This window comes from Rhinichthys klamathensis, unplaced genomic scaffold (assembly GCF_029890125.1).
Source record: "Rhinichthys klamathensis goyatoka isolate OS25496 unplaced genomic scaffold, OSU_Roscu_1.1 h1tg000691l_1, whole genome shotgun sequence".
Taxonomy (NCBI): domain Eukaryota; kingdom Metazoa; phylum Chordata; class Actinopteri; order Cypriniformes; family Leuciscidae; genus Rhinichthys; species Rhinichthys klamathensis.
Window position 1 is genome coordinate 212,631 of NW_026607118.1, and position 6,571 is coordinate 219,201.

Sequence of the window (6,571 nt, forward strand, 5' to 3'; positions counted from 1 at the left end):
ACAAGCAAAAGTGGCCCAGTTCCTGATATGGATCCACTGACAAACAGTTGATATTTTGATTACATCGGTTTAGATTAGCCCCTTCACTGTAAACCAATGCAGCTCTCTAATGGCCACAGTTGTTAATCATTGCTGTGTACAAGTGGTGCTTAACTTACAAATGCGACAATGAGACAAGGGATGAAAGAGAAAAGGAAACACGTCTGCTAGTCCTTTATCCCCAGTCGTCCTTGAACTACACAAATGTTTTTGGCTTTTGCTTTCCTTTTTTAGGGGGCATCTGCTTTCCAGATTTTCTCAATCATTTTAGCATAGGCATTATTCTGTTTTTATATTCTTGCAGAATTTCCTAGAGGTGTCAAATATGTTATTATTATTTAAATAACTTTATTATTTTTAAATAGTAAAATATATTTACATAAATATGCCAAGCATAGATTTTTATTAGATAGATTTTTTTGTTTTATTTATTTCTACTTTTTCCATATATTTAATTATGCTAACTTTACATTAAATAGACAGAGATCTACATTTTTCGTGAGGCAAATGCCGCTGTTGCTATTCCTGGGGTTGTTTATAGTGCCGTAGTTTATACTACAGTTTTTTTTTCCTATCTGCCTCCATTTAAACTGAATCACAGGGAACAATAAATATGTAGTTCTTTTGAATACAATCAAAAGTAGCATAGATTGGACACTAAAAATAAAGCCGAGGCAAATATTCTGGTTTTACGCTCAATCTCTCCTTTGCATGCGGTCAGGAAGAGGTTTCCATCGTCTGCCATTTGACCTTGTGCTGCCTTGTTCTATTATGAGTACCTGGGGAGAGGTCATGGGTCAGGAGCTGGCGGTTATCGGCAGATGTAGCGTGTGAGAAAAATCTCTCTCTAGAAAAGGCTCCACCGCACACATGACAGGAATGGCAGGTTCTGTCTGTCTCTGTTGCCCTTTAAACAAATAACAACACCATTATCAGTATCCTCTTGTTGTAGTCTCAATGTGTGTTATTTACAGTGACTGCTTGACTGAAATCTGATTCAACAAATGCTACAGAAAAGGATTGGCATGTGCAGCCAGTGTGATAAGTCTCTACATCCTTTCTTTTCACACACAGTAAAGCTACAGTATGCTATAACCACTTCTTTGGCTTGGTTTTCTTACCTAAAGCCTGTGCTACTGATATCTCGTTCTCTCGTTCCACACTTATCATAGGTATCATTGTTATCTAATTCCAGCCTTATCTTCCTCAGCGGAGCACGGCAGGGTACCAGGGAGGTGGGCATATGTTCACAGGGCCATGCGGAAAGACATGTAAATCTAGGCTAAGAGGCTTAGCGCCTGTTCTCTCTCTCAGAGACCATGGAGTTCCTCACAGATATAGGTGCCATCGTGACTGGCCAAATGCCAAGCATCCTTTTCCATACTTACTTTATCTTGTGCTTTCTCCCTTTTAGCCTATCTGTATAGTTTCATCTGGCCTAAGGATCTATCTTGTGCAGTGCCAAAGGTGGATAAGGCATCTAATCATCCCTGATCAGCTTAGTCCCACAACATCAAGAATGAAAACATGAGATTTCACTACATTTTGTGACATTTTCTGCCCTGAATTGTGTGTGTTGCAATTGAGCAATCATAATCATGTCGCATGCAGTGTGGAAATGAGGGCATCGCTGAGTGGCATGGTGGCATATAGTAGGTAAGATCTCATTTGCATGTTGTACTCATTTTGTTGAGTTGCATATTTTATATTTTTGGTTGCTTATATTTTAAATATTTTATATTTTTATTTTTATTATTATTATTTATATATTTATTTTTAAATTTTATTTTGAAAGGAATCAACCTTTTAGTCAGAAAGGACATATTGAATTGACAGTAAAGTATTTTACATAATTACAACAACAACAAAAATCAGTTTTAAGAAAATGCTGTTTTTCGATAAGAAATAAGAAATATTTCTTGAGCAGCAAGTTAGCATAGAATATTTCTGAAGAATCATGTGACTGAAGACTGGAGCAATAATGGCTGATAAAAAAGCTTTACCAGAAATATTAAAATGTATTAAAATGGAATGTTTAATTGTAATAATATTACCAATATTAGTGTTTTTCCATCACTGAAAAAAAGTCATTTTAAAATGTTTAAATTTAAATATTTACAATTTACTTTTTTTCTCTATTAGTATTGGCTACCTTTTTTACTGTATAGCAAACATCTTTGGTGAACATAAGAGACTTTTCAGAAATATAAAAATAACTGTAGTATGTATAAATGTTTTTTTTTTTTTTACTATGTTTGTTGTTATATGCCATACTGTGGTTCTTTTAAAATTCCTAAACTACAGAAGTTGTGTAATTGTGGAGAGTATTTCCATATGCTCTTTCGCACTGCAGGGTTTTGATAAATTTTAAGGCTCTGTGATATTTTTTGCTGATATTCATCATTTCCTGTCCCACTCTCTGCTGGGAACCACAGCCCACAAATCTCCCAGCATTCACAGTGGGCAGCCAGGGGGAACATGCCCAAATGTAGAGATTCATGGGGCATAAAACACTTTTCGTGTCACTGCATTAAGTTTGGACTGGTCAGGTGAGCAAGTGGGAATGAAGTGCATGACAGCTTATGTTCACTTCAGCATACTGATGCTCTCTACATGAGATTGTACATGCTCTTGTGGAAGGCATACATGTGTACCTATACTTTAAACATACATTTGAAGGCCCATCCCTACATATTGTTCATTTTTAAACAAGTACTCCTAGGCTTAATGTTGGCTAATTGATCGTGGTGATGTTGCATCATCTACTCATTACTGTATGTTTAATGGTGGGTTAAACAATTGATCTGTATGGACCAGACCCCATGGTTCGGCAAGCATGTGATTCGCAGATTAATTGCAAAGTTTAACTACTGTATGTCATAAGTGAACATAAAGAGATGAAAAAGAAATCTGATGTGTATCATCATATTGGATTTGGCCATATTGTCCTCCTCAACCCTGTAAAGTACTTGAAAGTTATCCATGAATTTGCATTTCTGTATCAGTCTATTTTCCAACTATTCCATGTGCTTCGCTTCTGCTACAATCTATTCGTCCTGCGTTTGACCTCGTAGAGACTCACCAATCAACACTAGTCATTTTCATGCATCTGTCTTGTCCATAAGTAGTTATTAAACTAAAATGCTGTCAGGGAGAGGCAGCATGATTTATATTACTACTTTCTAACACCTCATGCTATAATTATTGGCTGTGCTGACAGTAATAACTTTTCTCTCAAAATTCTGAGTAGAGCCAAAAAAAAAAAAGGCTAAAAAAGATCCCCATTAGGTCCTAGGTATGTTTGCACTAGCCATTCGTAGGTTCTTATTTAAATGGGAACATGTAAGCGAGTGTAAATGTCAGCATTATCATATATGTCTACAGGATTGAAGTCTCAAGAGCTTGTTGACGCAGTTCATTCTACTATTTATTCTAACCGTTACGCCTGATCGGATACATATTTAGTTTATATGTAGTTAGGCTTCAATTAAGTTTAATGGTGCAACGCAAAAATATTTAGTAGTGCTGTCTTAGTAGGTTGATATTTAACCTACTAAATATTTAGTAGGTTGTAACTTAGTGACCATTTATGTCAAAACTAGACTAAGTTGTAACTTGCGCACGTGCAACTGGCCCCAGGAGGGCAAACAGCATGCTGCTTTCTTTCATGTATTTGGTGAACTTTTCAGAATTGTGGACAATGATGAATTCAGCTTACAAAGGTCTTTGCATTTTATAAATGAACCTGAAACCCCACTGTGGAAAGATGTTTGGCCAGTATTGAGTGCTTTATTCAAAGTTCTGTAAAGTCCTCTGGAGGGAGGGTGCATTTGTTCTTAGAAAGCTAAAGCTGTGCCTTTTCCATGAAAATGTTCCCCCTAAATTGTACATCCCGATCACCTAATTCAGTGATATTTGTGTGCCGAACTTTAGTCTTTATTGATATACTTTTAGACTTGAATAATGCGCCTAACATTACTTGGACATTTTAATGTTACCTGTGGGTGTAGAATTAGGAGAAAAAGGAGAATTTTCAAAGTGAACAGTCTTTCTCCAGACACTGTGACTACAGTTTCTGGAGGGAAAATAGGACACAGTAAATTTATAATAATGTCTGCAAGGCCAGGCGCTCTCAGACAGAGGTAGCTGTAGGGTGTTTTATTATGTGCTTATGTGTGTGTGTGTTTATATGAAGGCGATACAAGACTTTCTGTCCTTCTACAAGTACGCTTCAATGGCTGTATGTTTAGTAAGTGTGCTAGTAAGTGTGAGAGAGTGTTTGACAGTGGCCCTCCCCATTAGAGCCACACTGAATCATTCATAAATGTTGCAGTGAATCACTACACTACATCCACCCCCATCTCTCTCTTTCTCTCTCTTTCTCTCTCTTTCTCTCTCTTTCTTTCTCTTTCTTTCTATTTGTGTCTCTCTGTCAGTCAAGGGAGAGGAACTGGTGTCTGAAGATGTATCTTGGTCTGCTAGTGCCTCACACCTTTTGAAGTATTCATATCATCCTCTGTACAATAACAGCCACCTCCAACCAGTCACAGGGTCTCACAAACCCACAGTAACCAATTAGTGTTCACATCACTCTAGCAGTACTGTTGGCCAATGGTCCTACGATATCTTGTTCACTCTGACCAATCAGAGGTGTCTGCTCAGCATGGCAACTAATCGCACTGCCTGTGTAATGCATGCGGTAACCATGGGATCCATATGACAGTCAGCAATGGTGCAAGAGGTGTCACAAAAGGGTTACAGGAACGACAGGCTGCAGAATGAGGTTGGTGGGCGGCCTTCATGCCCTGAACGAGCGTGAAACATTCTTAATCCTTACCCCAAATATGAAAATCATTCTTAATATTTCCATAGGCTATTGTGACTCATATATATGTATTCAGATCAGTCATGAAGTACATTTTACAGATTTACAGTAAAGTATCTAAATCAAACAATTAGTTTTTTATATATTTTGATTTATCATCAGTTTATTATTATTATTTTTATGTATTTGTGATCTGAGTTTAAAAGGAGAGGCTCTGCTTTCTGAAAATGTAATTAAGTTGTTGCCTTTTTGAACTTGTTTTTGAGAAAATGGCCTCTAAATATTCTAAACAATTTTGAGACTTAAAAATAATTGGTAGATTTATTCAAACATGCACTTCAAGGGTGCAAAAGATTCAAGGGTCTGTGATTTTGTAAAATGTTTTTGAAAGTAGTCTGCTCTTTTAAAGCTGTATTTAATCAATACAGTAAAAACAGTTATATTGTAAATAGGGCTGGGTATCGTAACAAAATTTTCGATACCGATACCTTGACTTCGATACCGGTTCCTGAACGATACTTTTTTCGATACCAATTTTAGGAAATCCGTTTTAACAATATTACATTACCTAATTTTTTTTTTCAGTTTGTTGACTTTTTTACACTCATATTTTGAGTCTGTAAAAAAGCACCAATGCTAAAGTTTTCTATGTTTCCTAATCATTTAACAATATGTATTCTTGACCTCAATGAGCTCATTGTTTCTGGCTTAACTTAATGCATTGTTTAACAATGAAACTGAATTAAAATTAATTGAAATGCATTACACACAGTCACCTCTGATAACAGATCACTCTAAATTGTAATAAAGCAATTTATTACACACATAAAGCAAAGCACTGGGGAAAGTAGCCTAATGATTATGGATGTGTCGGGAAAAAATAGCTAGGAGATATTTAAATTTTTTTTATTAATAAACAAGTGTTTACTGAGTGTGCTGGCTGCAAAGAATATGGCGATGTTGACTCGTCATTCCTGCAGTATGAACACGCACGTGCGCCTATATGGATTACATAATCAAACTATTTCTTTCTAATTGTTTCGTTTAAAAGTAGACATATTTTAACCGTCTATAGGCCTATTTCTCATGTCTGTGAGTCAAGTATCCTATAATGTTACGCTGAGTATCCTATAATGTTACGCTATCATTTGTGACGCGCTCCAGTTCTTGCAGTCGAAAACGGATACACTTTCTACTCTCAAGTGTATTCTCTGCGCTTTTAAGTGCCTTCAGATTTATCGTGTTGCCGGCGTTATCTTGTCGAAAATATTGCATCGCGTGCTTCTGGCATCGAGTGTGGTATATAAGTAGGTACACTTTTGATCTTTTCCACATATTTTCTATCTATCTATCTGGGTTGGGACGCTCACTCACACACACACACACACTACAGCCTCATGTGCGACGAGCCACATCTCTCTGGGCAACCGCGTAAACTTACGTTAGTGTTTTTCCGCCACAGCCAATCATGCTGCATGCTTTTTGTTTCACTGACGTTGACTAGATTAACCCCGTAGGTATAGAAATTTGGTACCGAAAAACAAGACATGTTTCGATACTCGGTAGTATCGAGGCAATTCGGTCGGTACCTAAAAAGTATCGAACTCGATACCCAGCACTAATTGTAAAATAGTTTTACATTTTAAATAACTGTTTAACTCAATTTTAATGTATTTTCAAATATAAATTATTGTAATGGCAAAGTTG